Below are 18,698 nucleotides of genomic sequence, written 5' to 3'. Positions count from 1 at the left end.
GATCCTTCTATCCATGCTTGGTGGATTTAAGAAGAGAAGGAGACAATGGAAGAAGAGAAAGAAAAAGAAGAGCATCAAATCATATCTTTCCATTGCTCCTAAGATACCCAAGTTGCTGTCAAGAGATCATGAAACATCACTAAAGAGAGTAAAGCATTTGGTGGAACCAAGACCTAAACCTCCTGATTACTCTTGATGAAGAGTTGCTATGTCAGGCTGAAGACGTTAAACCAAGCGCTTCTTGGGAGGCAACCCAATTAATGGAGGAAGAAGATTGCGGCATTCAAAACTTCTAATCATAAGAGACGCTCTCTTTATTCCTTTTCTTCTCAATCTTTGCTTCATATTTGTTCGTTTTTATGCTTTTGATTTGTGTGCAGGTCATATAGTTGAGGAAAGTTTGAGGAAAATCACTTTTGAGCAAAACAGTTTTTCTGCCTCGCGGATCAGTCACTTTGAACGGCTGCCGTTTTTAGCTCCGATGGAACTGGAAGCGGTACCTTATATGCATAGAAAGCTCTCTGAGTCTAGTTTCTGTATGATTTTACAGAACTGGATTCGGAGTTCTGCTGCGTTCCCAGTTCCACTTTGAGTACCGAAAGGTCAGTCCAGCAAAAGAGGGACCTGCGCAAATTTGCGACCTTTTGGAGTCCATATAGCACGGAGCTTCCATTGTGGAAGTCAAGGCCTTGTGCCTTGCAGATGGTGTCTAATTTCAGTCCTCTCCAAAGGTCGTGAGCAGCTGGAGGTCTACAAGGGGGAGCTTTTCTATAACCTTTCTTATCTTCCTACTTGCCCTCTTTTGGATTTTCTTTCTCTATGCTTACCTGGTGCATTGTGCGTTATATTGCCATACATTGAGGACAATGTCTAGTTTAAGTGTGGGGGAGGGAAATACAAATTTGTCAATTTGTTTTTGAGTCATTCTTTTGTTTAAATTTCTCTTAAAAAAAAGAAAAAAAAAAAAAAAAGAGTCTAGTTTTAGGTTTTATTTTTCTTTGAGTCTTAGGAGTCTTCCAACTCTATGATGAGCATGAACTTTCGGATTTATATTTTGGTCACAAAAGGATTGCAAACATGTGTTAGATTCTTGATTTCAAATAATTGTTAATAGATTTTGATGATTATTGTGCTTGAGTTATATACATTGATGGTTGGATGAATGTGATATGTGAGAATTGATGGATGCATGCTATGACAGGTTAAACTTGATTTAAACCCTTGTGAGCTTTTGAGCCTGTATATGTGCTATTTCTTTTCTGAGTGCTTAGTATAGAATCATCTTATTTTCTTGACGAGGATTTTGCATGATCTCATCTTTTATTCATCTTGGTTGAGACTCGGATTCGACTTGCATATTTTATAAGGACAAATGCTAGAACTTGCCCCAAAGCCTCTTGAAGCGTATGGTTGAATTGCATGATGGATGGGAAGGGATAAAGGCACTAGGATCACCACCATAGCCAAATTAACCTGTGTCCCTTTTATGCACACAAGATGTGCAATCCCCTAGTTAACCCCCTTGAGCCTACATTAAGCCTTTTTGTTTCATCACCCACAAATTCCTTAACCCTAAGCTTAGTATAGATTTATCCTTACCCTATTCTAAGGAATTAGTGGAGCAAATATTTTTAGAGATATATGTATGTTCAAGGTACTTTTGTAAGCAAGTGTGGGGGAGTTCATTGTACATCGATCCAAGGAAGAAAAAAAAAAAAAAAAAAGTATGTGTTTATGGCTGTTGAAAAAAAAAACAGAGAAAAAAAAATATGTGATAGCCGAAAAAGAAAAAGAAAGAGAAAGAATGCTTGAAAAGAAAAATCAAAAGAATCGAAAAGCAAAATACTTCCTTGGATTTGATACATTCATGTTGTAGCTGTTGAGGTTATAATGAAGCAAAGGCCCAAAAAGATGACATCTGGCCTTGGAAAAAAAAAATTCTTGCTTCATGTTCGAAGATTGATTACCTTGAAGAGTTTCAAGATTCTTTTATCTCTTATGTTCTTCTAGTGCTCCACTAGGTTCTTTAGGATCTTTGAATTTCCTATCCTTTCTTTCTTCTAACCTTAACCCTTGGCCCCATTACAACCCTGAATAAAGACCTTGTTGATCTTTGAAGTTGTGCATTCGATTTGTGGAGACTTGTGTGGAGGGGTGAGCATATGGTGTCACTGGCCTTTTGTCCGAGTTTTGGCATTCCAATCGTGGGATCATATGTAAAAACAAATTCAGAAAAAGCCTTTCTTTCTTGTTATCATATGTGAGCTATTTGTTTGTCTTACTATATCATTCCTCTCACATATAACTTGAGTGAAATATATGCTTATACATCAAGTCAGAAAATCATGAGTGAAAAGAAATTGAGAGCATCTTTGTGAGAAATTGAGTTGACGCTTGTTTGACACATGAATAAGTTGGTTCTCCTTTGTTGCACTAGTTTGATTGTTCATGTATTATAACTTTAGCACTATGGTTATCAAAATAAATTAGCTTTTAAGTGAGGTTGTGAATTCTGACATATGATTGCTTGAATCTTGTTGACCATACTTGTGGGCATTATAAGTTCTCTGAGATGTTTGGAAGACATTAGGTCCGTGTCTTTTGTCTAGTTAGTTCTCTGTTTGCTAGGGACTAGCAAAGCTTAAGTGTGGGGGTATTTGATAGGAGCATAATTATGTGATATTAATAGCGTTAATCTCTATACTTTCTTTGTTAGTTTAGTATATTTTCTAGTTATTTACGTTGTTTATTTGTTTTATAGGTATCTTGGAGTAAAGAAGGAGAAAAGAAGTAAAAGAGGGATTGAAAGGCAAAATCGGGAAATCTGCCTGTGCAGATCAGTTAACTTCGACAGAGCACTGAGACCAGCTCAGAACGATCCAGATGATGATCTTTATATTTATAGAAAGCCTCGGATGTCTAGTTTCCAGATATTTTTACGGTTCGTCAATATCATTTTTCTAGAGGAAGTTATGACCGATTTAGTACAAGAAGGTCAGGCTGCGCGTGAATCTGAGGTTGGACGGGAATTTATGTTTCGAAGCCCAAATCACACCGAAAAGCCCGAGGACGAGTTTGTGCTTCATATATCAGCTCAATATAGACAAATGGCATGATGTGAATGGTTGGAATGAGTCATCAAGTTCAAGAGCCAATAGGAAAACTCCACCTAAGCACGCTAACCCTAATTCTTTTAAGTTTTGGATTTCCTACACAACAAGAAAGATGGAGGCAACCTCTAACCATATAAAAGGAGATGATTCTGCAGCAGCTCTCGCTCTCTCTTCCTCCCCTTCTTTAGTTTGTTTTGTTTCTTCTATGTTTAACTAGTTTTTATTAGTTAGGGGGCTGCTTGAAGCCCCTAGACATGAACTACAAGATGATTTGACCTTTGATGTTATTTTCTTTTAATCCAAGATGAGACTTTTGTTTACTGCTTTTCCATTGATGAATTCTTGCTTGTATGCTTTGAGTGCACGCTTAGTATGCATGTTAGGATTCTACCGCTTTGATTGTTTGATGCCTGTGTCAATAGTTGGACTCCTCAAACCTTCTAGACAAGCAATTGTTAGTTTTCACTATCAAGTAAACTAAGTCCTAGGTTTAGCAAGGCGCTAAGTTTATTGCGATGCCTAGTGATGTCTCAAACTCTTTTAGACCTTAATGATCTTTGCATGTTTAATCTAATAAGCGTACCTTTAGGTTGCATTGCTTGGGAATAGTCTAGGTGTAGAGCACTTCCTGCCTAGCGTGCAAAGTAAGAAAGGGTAATAGGTTGTGTTCAAGCGTACCGAGCCAACCTGAGCATCTTCATCGAGATTAATTGAATTAGGGTTGAACAAATTATCTTGTGTGTGATTGTCCGGGGTGGATGCATCTTCCCTAACTATCTTTATCATATTGTTTTCAAACCATCTTAAAATCTGTTTTCGTTACTTTCTGTCTTCTATATTTTTATAATTATTTTATATAGTAAACGATATCCGAATAATACCAAATTTTGTGTGCTAGACTCCCTGTGTGTCTAGTATATCTCTGTAAATTTTCGTAATTTTCTGAGTAGTTTAGATTAGGTTTTTAATTAGGTTTTCGACTGCTGTTCGCTAGGAACAGTGGTCACTTTTGTGACATTGTTTTGAGTAGTTATAACCTTAGTCCTCTGCGGGAAAGACCCTTGTTTACCCTTGCTACAATTGACAATCTTAAGTGTGAATAAGGAAAATCAATAGCTTATAAATTTAGCTATCATATGCGACCGAAAAGTGACCCTAAACCCTAACCTCGCTCTGGATAGGATCTATATATATATATATATATATATATATATATATATATATATATATATATATATATATATATATATATATAATTCCTTTTTTTTTTTGTAATATGTTTAAGTTTTTGGAATGCAATATAGTTATAGTTTAACATTTCACAATAATTTTAATCAAATTTTCATAAGTATGTAAAACGCTAGGCGTCGCTCTGACGCCCAAAACCCTAAAAATCTTCCCGGCTCGTGAGCTTTCACCATGGCCACGATTGACGATGTTGCTGCTAGTTTTGCCTCATCGCTGGCTCTTCTGGGCGATAATGTGGTGGACATCTCTAAGCTTCCTGGCGCTGACAACCGGCGGGGCTCTCAAGCCTACTTTCTGGCACGTCCTTTGACTTCGAAGCATTTCACGGCGCTGGATCTGCAGCTCCATTTTAAGCGCATTTGGGTCCTGAATGCATGGTTCCTTCAAGGTTCAGGAGAGAGCGCAGAGGCACTTTGTCTTCTCCTTCGACCAACGCGAGGATTAAAACAAAGTCCTTCAAGGCGGACCGTGGTACTTTCAGCGTGCACGGGTGACGGGTCATCATTCAAGAGTATGATGGTCTGAAATCCCCTGCTGCAATTCCAATGGAGGAGCTGTTCTTTTGGGTGAAGCTGCCAACATACCACTAGCGCTTGAGGTCAAGAACACCATCATCAACATCATCACTTCGATCGCTGGTAGGTTTCTGAAAATGGATGACAAGCTTTTCAAGGCCATAGGTGATGTTAGGGTTCATGTAGCGCATAATATTGCGAAACCCTTCTTGTTGACAAAAACCCTAAAACTGGCACTGGGAATCGTTGAGGAAATCTCATGCTTTTTTGAAAATCTGATTGGACACTGCCAAGCTTGCAGCCTTGTTTTTCATGTGGATGGTGTATGCCCTCTGGCAGATCTACAAAATGAACCACACACTGATCCGAAGTTGGTGGAACACCGTGTGGAACTACCTACTTCTTTTGCAGGTTTTGTGCAATGTAACTTAACCGGAGGAGCCTTCCGCTTCCAAGGCGTGCAGACACCCATTCTGCCACCCATTGCAAGGAACCTGTTTGGCCCTAGCTAGCTCCTCCTCCAAGTTGCGAAAGCCCGTGGTGATTCGAAATGCAAATATGCCAGCACCAACTGATGCAGATAAGCAACTTGCTTTGGTGCCAGGAGCAGAGAAGTCGCCTCTGAAATGAGGATGACTTGGTTCTCCGTTTGCCTCCCCCAAGAAGCTGAAAATCATGCTTGGGGACCTTGGTGTGGGCAACAATGGCTCACCGACACCTCTAAGAAAGTGAAACTACCAGTAGCTCCAATCAAGTTCTCTGCTAGATCGTTGGGCCTGGTTGAGAGATCAGGAGGGATGCTTGTTCCAGCAGAGGTGATGCAGCCTAGGGGTGTAGCTCCATCGGACCCTAGTATGAAGAAGAAAATAGGGAGGCCATTGGGGTCAAAAAATAAGAACCCCTCCCAAAAGAAGAATCTGGTCTCTGCGGAAGATGTACTTTCCTACTTGCACTCAGAAAAGCCTACTAGCCCTAGCTTAAAGGGCAAGGAAAAGATTAGTTTTTTTTTTTGTTTTTGCTTTATTTAGCCTATTACTATGCTTGCTTTCATAGTTGAATAGGCTCGCTAAAATAAGTGAGCATGACATGTCGAATGAATGGTCCTAGCCTATGTATCACCGTGATGTTTGCTGCATCACAGCTTCTTGACTATCTGTACATGGTAGTGGAAGGATATGTAATGGTCATTCTAGCCTTACCATCATTAATGAAATCTACATGATTATTTGTCAAAAAAAAAAAAAAAATTAATCAAATTAACAACTGTTAATTTTTAGTTTTATAGGGTACTATATCATAAATCTCAAACAAATTGCATCCATTTGCACGATATACAAGAAAATGCACAATAAATTGTTCTCACAACCGCACTGATCTGATTAGTATTTAATGAAATTTTAATTGAACAGTTAGGGCTGGGCACGGTCCCAGACTGGCACTGCTTTTACAGGGACCGGGACCGGAACCGGCATAGCTACATCGGGCCGAACTTGCAGCTGCAGAGAACAGGGACCGGCCTAAACCCGAACCGACACAAAATGGGCCGGTTTGTCCGGGCTTTCGGTTCCTGTCATTCTCTCCTTCACGGCACAAAACGAACCAGTTGAAGCTGCCTTCTTCTTCTTCTTCCTTTCTTCCTCCTGTGAAAAAACCCACCATTAACAGACTCAAGTCACTCAACCTTTAAAACCAACCCACCATCACCAAAGATTCAACGGTAACATCACACCCAACACCCAAAGACTCAACCTTTTAATCACGATGCACCCAATCACCGTCACCCTCATCCCCTCAGCCACCACAGCCCCTCCGCACGCACCTCCTCCACCCACTTGCTGGCGCCGGCGCCGCCACCGCCTTCTCCCTCCTCGTCTGCTTCCGCAAAATCACCTGCATGGCTGCATATGCACCGCCCCTGAAGCCGACTCCAAGCCCCCTTACCGCTTATCCTACTCCCTCCTCCGACGCGCCACCGACTCCTTCTCCCCCTTCAATAGACAAATGAATGGACAATTGTTATATCCATCCCCCTTTCGTAGAGAAGAAGCAAGGAGAAAGGTTAATAAAAAAAAAAAAAAAAACGAAGAAAGAAGAAAGAAGATGCAGAGAGAAGAACTCAAGAAAGAAGAGAGAGAATAAAGACTTTAGTAGAGAAGAAGAAAGGTTAATAAAAAAAAAAAGGAAAGAAGAAGAAGAAAGAAGATAGAAGACGCTGAGAGACAGAGAGAATCTTCTCCTTTATTACTTGATAGTGATAGGGCCATAGGGGAAGACAAAAGTATAGAGAAGAGTGGAAGAAGAAGATAAAAAATAGTAGAGACACGTTTCTGACAAAAAAGAGGGACATGATTATTAAAAAAATATTATTAGTTAATAATATTCGGGCCTATCGGGCCTTGTGTTTTTTCAAAATTCAAAACCGGGATCGAACCCGGTCTAACTCGGTTCAGGACCGGACTGGACTTTTTCTCAAAATTTTCCTTAGAACCCGGACCGAACCGGCCGGTTCGGATCGGTCCAGGCCGGTTTTTCGGTTTGCATCGGTTTTTTTGCCCACCCCTATGAACAGTAGCCTATTTTTTGCTCAAATAATTTTGGACATGTGACACGTGGCCATCTGTTTAGACTCGCATCAAATCTGACCATTATATTATGTTAGTTTCACTAAGTACCAACTAATATGTCTAATGCAAAAGTGTAACGAAAAAAAACCCTAGGAGAGCTATCCTCTCAACCCTAGTCTACTTCTAGATCGGCCGGGGGCGGGAGTCCTTCCTTTCTCCGACCTTATGTAGCGATTTAAGGTTCTGGCCTGGAATTGTAGGGGCCTGAACAACACAGAAACACAAGATGCTCTTGTCAGCATTGTTAGACATCAAAACCCTAGCCTTGTCTTTTTGTCTGAAACCTTGGCGACTCCGGATCTCTTGACGACAGTTCAACGTCAGATAGGTTTTGATGGTGTTGTTTGTGCAACGAAGGATGACGATTGTCGTGGTCTAGCCCTCTTCTGGCGTAATGAGATCCCGGTTCGTCTACAAACCTATTCTGCTAATCACATCGATGCAGAGGTTGGTGTGGTGGGTTCAGCGGGAGTATTTTGATTCACGGGTATTTATGGAGTCGCTACTACAGCTAACCGCGATATTACCTGGAACCTTCTCCGATTATTGGCTACCCAATCTCATCTACCTTGGCTCGTTGCTGGTGATTTCAACGAGATCTTGTGTCCTGCGGATAAGTCTGGCGGCCCTGCTCGGCCTTTTGGCCAGATACAGCGATTTAGACAAGCTCTTGTGGATTGTGATCTAGTTGATATGGGATTTGTGGGATCACGCTTCACCTGGTCTAATCGCTTTACTAAGGAGAGGCTTGATCGGGCCTGCCACACAGTACAATGGAGAGATCTCTATCCGTTCTCTCGAGTTATCACTCTTCCTCTCAACCACTCTGATCACTGTCCTATCTTGATTGATGTGAACCCTGAACCAGGTCTTTTGACTTGTAGTCCTAAGGCCTTTACATTCAAAGAGATGTGGTTGGCTCATGCAGATTGTGCTGGAGTTGTTGAGTAAGGTTGGATGCTCCCAACTGTTGGAGAGTCCATGTCACAAGTTGGTAGGAAGATCAAGCATACTGGACATCTTTTCTTGCAATGGCACTCTGGTGTTTTCCAGCAGAGACATACTGAGATGAGGTTGATTCAGGGTAAGTTAGAGGACCTCATGAGAAAGCCCTTTGAGCCGAGTCACTTTGATGAACAAAAAGCTCTCCAAGTTCGTCTAAATGAGATATTTACTGCTAATGAAACGTATTGGAGGCAACGTTCCCGAATTCAATGGTTGAAGGAGGGGGAACGGAACACTGCCTTCTTCCATCGAAGGTCTTCGAATCGCAGGTCTCGAAATCGTATCAAGGGACTCACCAATGCCTCTAGGCAATGGACTTCTTCCCCGGGAGAGATCTAGGATATTCTACTTCATTATTATGAGACTATCTTCAGAGCGGACACTTTTGATCCGGATGCACTTAATGTTATTTTGGATTGCTTGCAGCCCAAGATATCTGATGAGATGAACTTGAGTCTTTCTACTCCGTACTCTGATGAGGAGATCAAAAAGGCTTTATTTCAAATGCACCCCTCAAAATCTCCAGGTCCAGATGGGATGTCTCCGTGTTTCTTCCAAAAGTTTTGGCATGTGGTTGGACATGATGTTTGTTGCGTAGTTAAGGAAGTGTTGACCACGGGTATCGATCATCTCCCAGGAATCAAACTTCACTCACCTTACTCTCATTCCGAAGATTAAAGAACCAAAGCTTCCTTCTGATTTAAGACCAATCACTTTATGTAACGTGGTTTATAAGAGTGCTTCGAAGGTTCTGGCTAACAGACACAAGCTTATTTTGCCTCACATTATTTCCCTGTTACATAGTGTTTTCGTTCCTGGACAATTAATTTCGGATAATACGTTGGTTGCTACGGAGATTGCACACTTCATGAAAAAGCTCTGTAGGCAGGCAGATGGTTTTTTTTCCTTAAAATTGGACATCTCTAAGGCATATGATCTCTTGGAATGGCAATACCTCGAGGCTATTTGTTACACCCCATATCCGATTTAACCTCTTTTACTGTGTGTATGTGAATTACGGTACGTTTTACCGTTCGCAGTTATCATTTTACAGTTTAGGGGGGGTTAGAATATGACTTTTTGTTCGGGTCAAAGCCTGAGAAAAATTTCTTCACGAAAGTTGTAGAGGATGTTAAACTGAGCGCGTGCATATGTGGTTCGTAAAAATCGGAGTTCGTATGCGTAAGTTATAGCCTAAATACTAAAGTTACTGTTCACGGTAACTTTCTATATATATAGAAAGTTACCAGGGTAAGTTTCCATTTTGGGAAACCTACCCCCTGCCCCGACTTTCTCTCTCTTTCTCTCCCTCTTTCCCCGCGTCGGCCTCTCTCCTTCTCCCCTTCGTTTTGCCGCCGTCCGGCCACCAATCGGCGAGCCCAGGGTGACGGTCGACTCCTCTCTTCCTCTCCTATACGCCTGTGGTCGTGGGTCGTCGTGATTTGGCTGGAGAAGCTCGAATTCAAGCCAAGAAGATTACTGTAGCAGTTTGTTATTTCCGGCGATATCTTCCGATTCCGGCCATCTCCGGCCACCAAACCGGCGTCGAAGGTGCGGTTTTCTCCAAGGATCATTTTCCCCCTAGCCTTGAGCCACGATTTGCAATGTAGAGGGAGAATCAAGGAGAAACCCAATTCTAGGGCTTTGAATTTTCTGGAAATTTTTCACCCGCCGAATTGGAGCTCTTCAAGGTAAAATTGGAACTTGTTGTAGTTGAGAAAAGTGTTAGGTTTGATGAGTAGGTGTTTCTGCCAAAATTTGGCGGCCATCGGAGCTGGTGGAGGCGGCACGTGAATTCCACGCGCCGCCACTGTAGCAGGCGCGTGGCGACGCCTCCGGCTGTCATTTGACTTCAGTTTTTAGTCCATTAAATCCTATAATTGTTTTAGAGCTTGTATATGAAATTTGGTGAATTTTGGAGAAGCTTGGAATTAATTATGAATTTTTGAAGTTTAGGGTTTCGATTACCGAATTATGAGAATCCGACCGTCAGATATCTCTCGGTTCTGCCTTGGAACCTTTAAATTAATGAATTGGTATTAGTGGTATAATTTGGATTGAATCCGAGAAGAAGTGGAGATGTAATTATAAGGAATTGATCTTAGGAATCATATTAATTTGTTGAATAACTATACACGGAATATAATTGTGTACAGGGTGGCGTACCGAGCGATTGCTCTACGAAGGAACTCGTATGCGTGATCACCTGAATAGTACTGTGAGTGGACTTTTATTTTTAAGTAAATGATGCATGCATTTATTTCCTTGAATATGCTCTATTTATTTATCAATTATTTATCAATTGACATTTCGAGCATGTGATTTAATTTCGGAGTTTGTTTTCGCTTTATCTCACATAATTACTTTCGATAATGATTCATTTCCAAAGTTGCTTATGATTTATAATTTTAAGTGATGAATTATTTTTATTTCCGAGGTGATTTCCGGAATTATACTTTTAATTATATTCTATTCCGATTTGAGACTTTTAAAGGATTTTCGAAATGGGATTTCGATGGAGTTATATTCTTATTTATTTATTGACTTTTGGTTTTGGCATTGGGAATGCCTTGATGATGATTTTGGGATTGGTTTTGTTTTGATTTATGGAGATCATGTTTTATTATTTCTCTCCTATTTATTTTGAATTTGAGATTATCTTGGCGTGTGGGACACGACGTCATTGGAAATTCATTTGCAAGAGATGGGGAAGCCTTATGTATTTATGGATTTACTTGGTTTTCGGATTTCTTTTGCCATACTTTGGGTGATTATTTATCATGCTAGCATTGATACGTCCGCCTTTGTGGCGAGGTGATGGGATCACCGAAGCCCTCCGCCTTTGTGGCGCTGGTTACTGTCTCTGTGACAGTAATTCTCAAGCCCAGTATCCTATCGCTACACATAGTGGCGTAAGGGTATATTACGGGAGTAATGGGAGTACTTTAGCCTGGGAGGCTCACTCGTATGGCTATCATCTTCCCCAACTCATTATATTCTTGACTAGCGGGGCTAGTCCGATTTCCCGTTTAACCAGCGGGGCTGGTCTTATTTCCTGAGTATCGGAGTTTCAATCTTTTCTTATCGTTGCTTGACTAGCGGGGCTAGTCCGATTTTCACTATAGCCAACGGGGCTAGTCTTATCTTCTTGAGAAATGAGATTTCGGTTTTACGATACATCTTTTTGAATGTTGTGACTAGCGAGGCTAGTCGGTTTATCGTTTGAAATCCTCGGATTTATAGCTAATTGTGTTTTCTAATTGTTGCATGCATCGGTTTTTAATGAAATAAATGTGGGAAAGTATGAAATTCTTTTCCTTTAAATTGTTTATTTTTGTCCACTCACGCTAACGTTTTTATGTACTTTCCCCTGGGCCCTTCGGTTTCAAATGCCCAGTTTGCAGGCGTAATTAGTGAGGTCGGGCGTATATGGAATTGAGGCATAGTCAACAGCATGGCTTCCGCGTTTTCCTTTGAATTAGGTTTTCCTTGTTTACTCATTTTTATTAGAATTGCTCTGATTACCTGTGAGATTAATGTTATTTGAGTTGCGTTTTGTGTTACGTGAATTGATCGATGTTGTGATTTGGGGAGCAGGGTGGCTCCAGGAGAATAAGGATGGATTGCTTAGAAGTGTAAATGTTTTTCTACAGGTTTTGGGTAGTCCATTTTTAGGGGAAGTTCTGCCAAATTTTTGGTAGAATTTCTTCTAAAGTGGGCCCCGCATGGCCACTTCGGATTTCGGGGTGAAATCTGGGGCGGGTCCTGTCACTATTCTTCTCATATTAGGTTTTTGTCGAAGCTGGGTGTCCATTATGCTGGCCACGGTAAAGTCTGTTAGCTATTCTATTTTGATAAATGGTTCCCCTACAGGTTTTATCATGCCTACCAGAGGTATTAGACAAGGAGACCCCTTGTCTCCATACTTTTTTATCTTGTGCACCGAGGGAGTCTCAGCCTTGATTTCTTCCTCCGTTCAGACCGGAACTATTCGAGGTTTAACCATGGCCCCTACTGCTCCTACAATGCATCATTTACTCTTTGCGGACGATTGATTTCTCTTTGGGGAAGCATCAGCACCAGAATGTCTGGCTTTTAAGCGAATATTGGCAGTGTATGCTTGAGCCTCTGGACAACACATTAACTTGCAGAAATCTAGTGTAGTGTTTAGTGGTAACGTTAGTTTGCATAGCAGGAATACTCTGGCTGCTATTCTTGGTGTGCAATGTGTTAAAGAACATGGGTTATACCTTGGGCTGCCTATTCATGTTGGACATAACAAGAAGGCCATCTTTGCTTATCTGAAAGAGTGATTGTCAAAGAAGCTCATTAGTTGGAGATCCAAGATTTTAAGCTCTGGAGGTAAGGAACTGTTAATTAAGGCGGTGGCTCAAACTTTGCCTAATTATGTTATGAATTGTTATGCTCTCCCTAAATCTATGTATGATGAGTTACAGCAACTCGGTTGTCAATTTTTTGGGATAGTACTGACGAGAAAAAAAGAATTCACTGGAGGTCATGGGAAAGAATGTGCTTGCCAAAAGACAAAGGTGGATTAGGCTTTAAACATTTACATGCTCAAAATATGGCAATGCTTTCAAAGCAGGGCTGGAGATTGCTTTCTAAGCCTGACTCACTTGTGGCCCAAGTATTTAAAGCCGTATACTATCCTTTTGGCTCTTTTCTTACGGCGGACATGGGTGAGCGTCCCTCCTACTCGTGGCGGAGTTTAATGGAGGCTAGGCCTGTGTTACAGGCAGGACTTGCATGGAGAATTGGAGATGGGCAGTCAGTGGATATTTGGAATGACGAGTGGATTCCAAATGTCTCCCATCATTCCATTTTTCGACCGGATGACACTATCTTTGAGCGTGTAGTGGATTTATTTCATGGTGATTTGATAGGAGCATTTTAATGCGATGTTTTAATAATTATTTCCTCATATTTTACTTACTTATTTCCTTAAATAAATGAATTTTAATTTATTTTTTATTTTTTAGGTACATCGGAGAGATGAGGTAAAAAGAAGAAAAATGGCAAAAAATGAGGAGTCCTGATGACAATAGGATACCTGGGTGGACTAGGAGAGCCCAAGAACAAGCTCAAAACGTCCTCTACAAAGGTGATATGGATTGGGAGTCATTTTTGGCAAGAAAAGATGGTTAAAAATCAGATTTTGGGTCCGTATTAGATGCAAACTGATTTTGGCCGAATTTCAAAAATATATATGGATAATGACATCTCAATTAAATCCTAAATGCATGATTATGGCCAAAGGGAGATTTCGACAGATAAGGAAGGAGAATTTCAAGGGATTGCAACAAGTAGAAAGGTTGAAAACAGGTCCAGATACATTCCTTGATGTCCACATTCATTCTTGGCTGAAATTGAGGAGATAAAACAGAAAATGATCATGCAATTAATTGAAAAATAATCTCCCTAAATCAAGGTGTTAAATTGGAGGTTTCTCATTGGTTGGATGACATAGCAAAACTGACGTGGAATTATTTGATTGGCTAATGCTGTGTGGATCAATCTTGGAGACTTGGAGACTAAGTTGCCATCCTCCTATAAATAGGAGCATTCTCTACACCACACAACAACATCAAAAACAACCACACCACAACACACCTCTCTCACTCAGAAAATAAACACCAAAAATTCTCTCCACTCTCTAGTCTTCAGAAGCTCTGCGTCTCAACCAAGGAGGAGAATAAGTCATGCAATACATCAAGATCCTATCCGCCATCCACCCTTGTGTCGTCCCTAGAAGATTGCTTGCTTTCAAGGATCTTCAAGTTCTTCGTCTCAAGGTTTGTCATCCATTTTTCACGGTGTATTTCATACTTTCTTTTTATTTCCTTTGTTTAATTTGTAGAGTTATGAATTCTAGTTAACATGACGTTAAGGGCAAAGTTTAGAGCCCGTTTATATGTTTTGAAATAAAGTTGTGATTTCTATATGTTGATTTATATGTTGCTTATGTGAGATTGCTTGATTGATTTTGGATTACAGAAAACTTTTGCATGTTTATGTTCTTTGGTGGCCAACTTAGGATATATGCATGTAATTGGAGCTAGATTTATGTAGTGAAGGCTTTGGACAAAAGTTGAAATCAATTAAGGAGGATTGCAAATAGATGAACTTTTTCATACTAGGTTGTGCACTTTGGTTGACATCCTTTCTTTGTTCTTGATGCATTGAATATGTTCTTGAATAGCTAGCTTTCTAGACTATGATTGCATGTTCAATAGGTTTAATTTAGGTGCTTTCACTTAGATTAAATATTCAAGGAAAGTAAAAAATGGGAAATCGTTTGCTTTCTAACGTTTCACATAGTCAACTTATTTCTCATGACATAGAAAATCAACTATAGGAATTGTAATTGCATTTCATTCATATGGATATGGTTTTGATCTTTATTCCTTGCGTTCCACCCTTGTATATATGTTTTTACATTTTCTTTATTTTCTTTATTAATTTTATATTCCTAAGACCCCCTTATTTGTGTTTACTTGTATATATTTCTTTTCTTTGTTTTATTTTTGTAAATAATACTTTTTACGTTTACTAATTAATTAATTGTTTTTGCAATTACAGGTGTACCCTCAATCCCCGGTTAGAACGATCCCTACTTATTCTATACTAACAACTACATTTTGCAGGGTTAAATTGCGCGCTTCCTTTTAGCGTTACCATGATTCATTGACTTGGGATCATGCAGCTGTTCATGCTTGTTTCGAGCCTCATGTCGCTGCTCAAGTGCTTTCCATCCCTTTAAGTTCTTGCTTTGGTAATGATAGGTTGTCTTCGAAGCTTGAGAAAATGGGTTACTTCTCTGTCAAGAGTGCTTATAGAGTAGCTTGTGAATTCTCCGTTGGCAATATCTTTGCTTCGTCTTCTTCTGGAGATCCTTACAGTCCTATTTGGAAAGCTCTATTGAGAGCTAAAGTCCCTAGTAAAGTGGCAATCTTCGGGTGGAGAGCGGTACATAACCTTCTACCGAGTCGTGCAGCCCTATCGTCCAAAGGGTACACAGGTCCCATGTAGTGTGTAATCTGCTATGGAGATGTGGAAACTTTAGAACATTTATTCTGTGAATGTTCTTTTGTCCGGGAAATTGTGGGAGGTCCTCCGTTTTCCATTCCTCGGACTACACTCCGGTGGGAAGATTGGTTGTTGGCTCGGGCTATCTCTTTACACTATAAAAAGAATTCAATTGGCCACGGCGCAAGGCCGTTGCCAAAAGCCAAATTGCCGTCGCAAAAGACCAACGGTGACGGCTAGGCGACGGCAAAATTGCCGATGTCGTTGGTGGCGTCGCCATTGCTATTTGCGACGGCAATTACGCCGTCGCATGAATTTTGGCCACGGTATTTACACCGTCGCATGATTTTTGGTGACAGCATAATGGCGACGCCATCAGCGATTTTGCCGTCGCCTAAGGTCATTGGCGACAGCAACATTGTCGTCGCAAAAGTGCATTTATTGATTAAAAAAAAAAAAAAACTAGCATGCAATTTTGCATACCAGATTTTCTTTTTTGAGCAAAAGAAGCCATATATATAAATCATAAATTTCATGTTTTTTCACATTATTTCTCACCAATCTTAAAAAATACAAAAACATTCAAAAATTGAAATACATAATGCTGACGCCCAGTAGGCTAAGTATCATGACCTACATACTCTGAGCTATTGAGGTGATTGAAAAGCTTCTTTGCCTTGATGAGCCCATATTCAATTGCTAACTCATAAACCTTGGACGTTGTAGCAACCGATACTTGATAGGACTCATTATTTTGACAAATCCCCTTGATTAATGCATCTTGTCCCAGAACATATCCCTTGGCAACCATTGTTTTGACAACTTCCGCTATGTTGAGCTCATTAACCAAATAATTCCATGCAAATGACCCATCTTGAACTCCGATTGGATCATTACTTGATATCAAGCTGTCTATCCCCTCAATCCGTGATGTCAGCTGTTGTACAGTGAGGATCGATGTCAAACTATCTGTATAGCTTGAATTGATAATCAACACCACAAACAACCATATAATCAGCACCAGCCGTCCTTGAGTGCTCAGTGTTCTCTCCTGAGCCAAGTTCAGTAACAGAGGATGTTAGAAGTTCCTAACAGGAATTGCATTCCTGAGATCAATGAAGATTAAGCATGAAATACATACTATGTGAGAAGAACATCGTCGAGAAACTAAACCTGCAAGGAAAAAGCAGTTTCAGTAAAATTACAGAGCTAAAATCAAAAATCTGCAGGCAGCTGTAGTCATATTCTTACTCCATAAACTACAGAAATCTCAAGTTATTCACCAATTTCATAACCATGCCAATTGCTGCACATGTCAAACCACAATCATGATTTTCAGGACTTTTTTTTTTTTTTTTCAATTACATCACCAAGTGATTTAATAGGTACCCCACACCCAGGCAACATCTAGGTCCATCAATTAGGGAATTTGGGCATTTTTCTTTCCAGAAAGACACCTTATGACTATATGAATCAGAAAGTCTCAAACAAATCAGAGGCCTTAATGATGTAGAACATACTAACCAAAAAATAGTCATGAGCTGTTCCCTTGGTGGACCACGGAACTCGTGATTAATCCTGTGCTCTAGAATCCAAACAACGACTCCCACAAAAAGGAAGAATGCACCGGTGACTAACCACATCTCAATAGTAAATGGCTTCAGGAAAGCCCAAGGGTTTGATTTTACCTGTTTGACAGGAACAACTACAACTAGTCCTGATTCCATGTAATTAAGGCTGTGTAAAATCAACCATTCTTGTCCTATTCGTAGTTATTGTAACATCCCCAACAGCTGCATCAAAGTTCTGCAAAAAGGAATTGAGCATTAGTCAGCAATCCAGAAATCCCAAACCAAGCCCATGTAGTAATAGATAATACACTTCTGACAATTCTTTATCAAGAAATGATAACTGTAACATATATATACAGGTTTAAAATCATTCAGTGTCTGAAATGACTTTGAAGTTGCTTTGTGACAATTACAATCTTTAAGTTTCTTGATGAGAATTATATGGGATTTATAAAACCTGAGAAGTGCCATCATTTGGATTAGTATTAACACCCACAGAAGAGATAAAGAAAGAGAAGAAGAGATAAATTACCTGCATCCTAGCCTCATCCTGTTTCCCAAGACCTCTCCATATAGTTCAACCTGAAACATGATACCATTAGAAAGAAAAGGGGTAAAGGTAAAAGCAAGAAATATGTCGAGGAGACTAGAAGTAGTCCTTAAAATCATATTGCTCCCATGATACCACTACTGAAAAATCATATAGCAAATACATATAAATGCATCAATAGCATATCAATCAAAATTTGAATCAGAAGCATTCCCATATCTTATGAATTCAATAGGGAAGAGAAAAGCAGTTACTGCTCACTCCAACTAGGTACGCAGGTTTATTCATGATATGTATTTCAACTAATATAATAGTATATAATAGTAAAGAACTAGATCCAGCAACCTCGGCCATACCTTTGCCTCAAAACACTATCGACCGCAGATCTTTCCCTAGATATGATTTTGAGCATCGATTCAATATGTCAGAGAAAGGAACACATGCAGGATAAGGGAGCTTCATTACTTTGAAGAAGACATTGAGTAATAAAAATAATAATAAGAATTATAGAATTCCTGTTATAGATTTTATATCAGAACCCCAACATGCCAATTAAAACAAAATGCAACAGACAAAGATCAAGGGCATAACTTTCCACTACATTTACAACCAAATACTATCATTAAAAACAATATAACGAAAAGATGAGCCTTACTTGGAATCAAAACTAGTAGATAGAGCTTCTGATAAGAGGAAGACAAATGACACAGAGAGAACAACGAGATTATAATGCAAAGAACCTGTAACCAAAAACAAAAAAAATAATTCTGGCAAAGTCATATGTATGGAAAAACCAAATCGAATTATATATATATATATATAGGGCTAATTACTGTTTAGTACCCTGTGGTTTGGGTCCAACATCAATTCAGTCCCTCGACTTTCAATTTCATCAAAAACACCCCCACATTTTCATATTCTCGTCCAATAGGTCCTTCCGACTCAATTCCGTCAATTTCAGCCGTTTAGCTGATGACGTGGCGTTCGAAGTCAGCACAGGTCGGGCCCACACGTAAGTGAAATTC

The 18,698-nt window shown here is 39.9% G+C and overlaps 1 long non-coding RNA gene across 1 annotated transcript; it reads right to left on the bottom strand.

Moving 5' to 3' along the window:
* Positions 1-16,219: 16,219 nt before the first annotated feature.
* On the bottom strand, positions 16,220-18,396 carry LOC133740439 (uncharacterized). The gene is made up of 4 exons (XR_009861219.1): positions 18,329-18,396; positions 17,656-17,705; positions 17,077-17,345; positions 16,220-16,725 (listed from the first exon to the last, which is right to left on the bottom strand). It is a non-coding gene; the product is annotated as an uncharacterized LOC133740439 (long non-coding RNA).
* Positions 18,397-18,698: the final 302 nt, after the last annotated feature.

Source organism: Rosa rugosa, chromosome 1, assembly GCF_958449725.1.
Source record: "Rosa rugosa chromosome 1, drRosRugo1.1, whole genome shotgun sequence".
Lineage (NCBI taxonomy): Eukaryota > Viridiplantae > Streptophyta > Magnoliopsida > Rosales > Rosaceae > Rosa > Rosa rugosa.
Note: the sequence above shows the minus strand (reverse complement) of the source record. Positions and strands in the feature narration are given on the sequence as shown.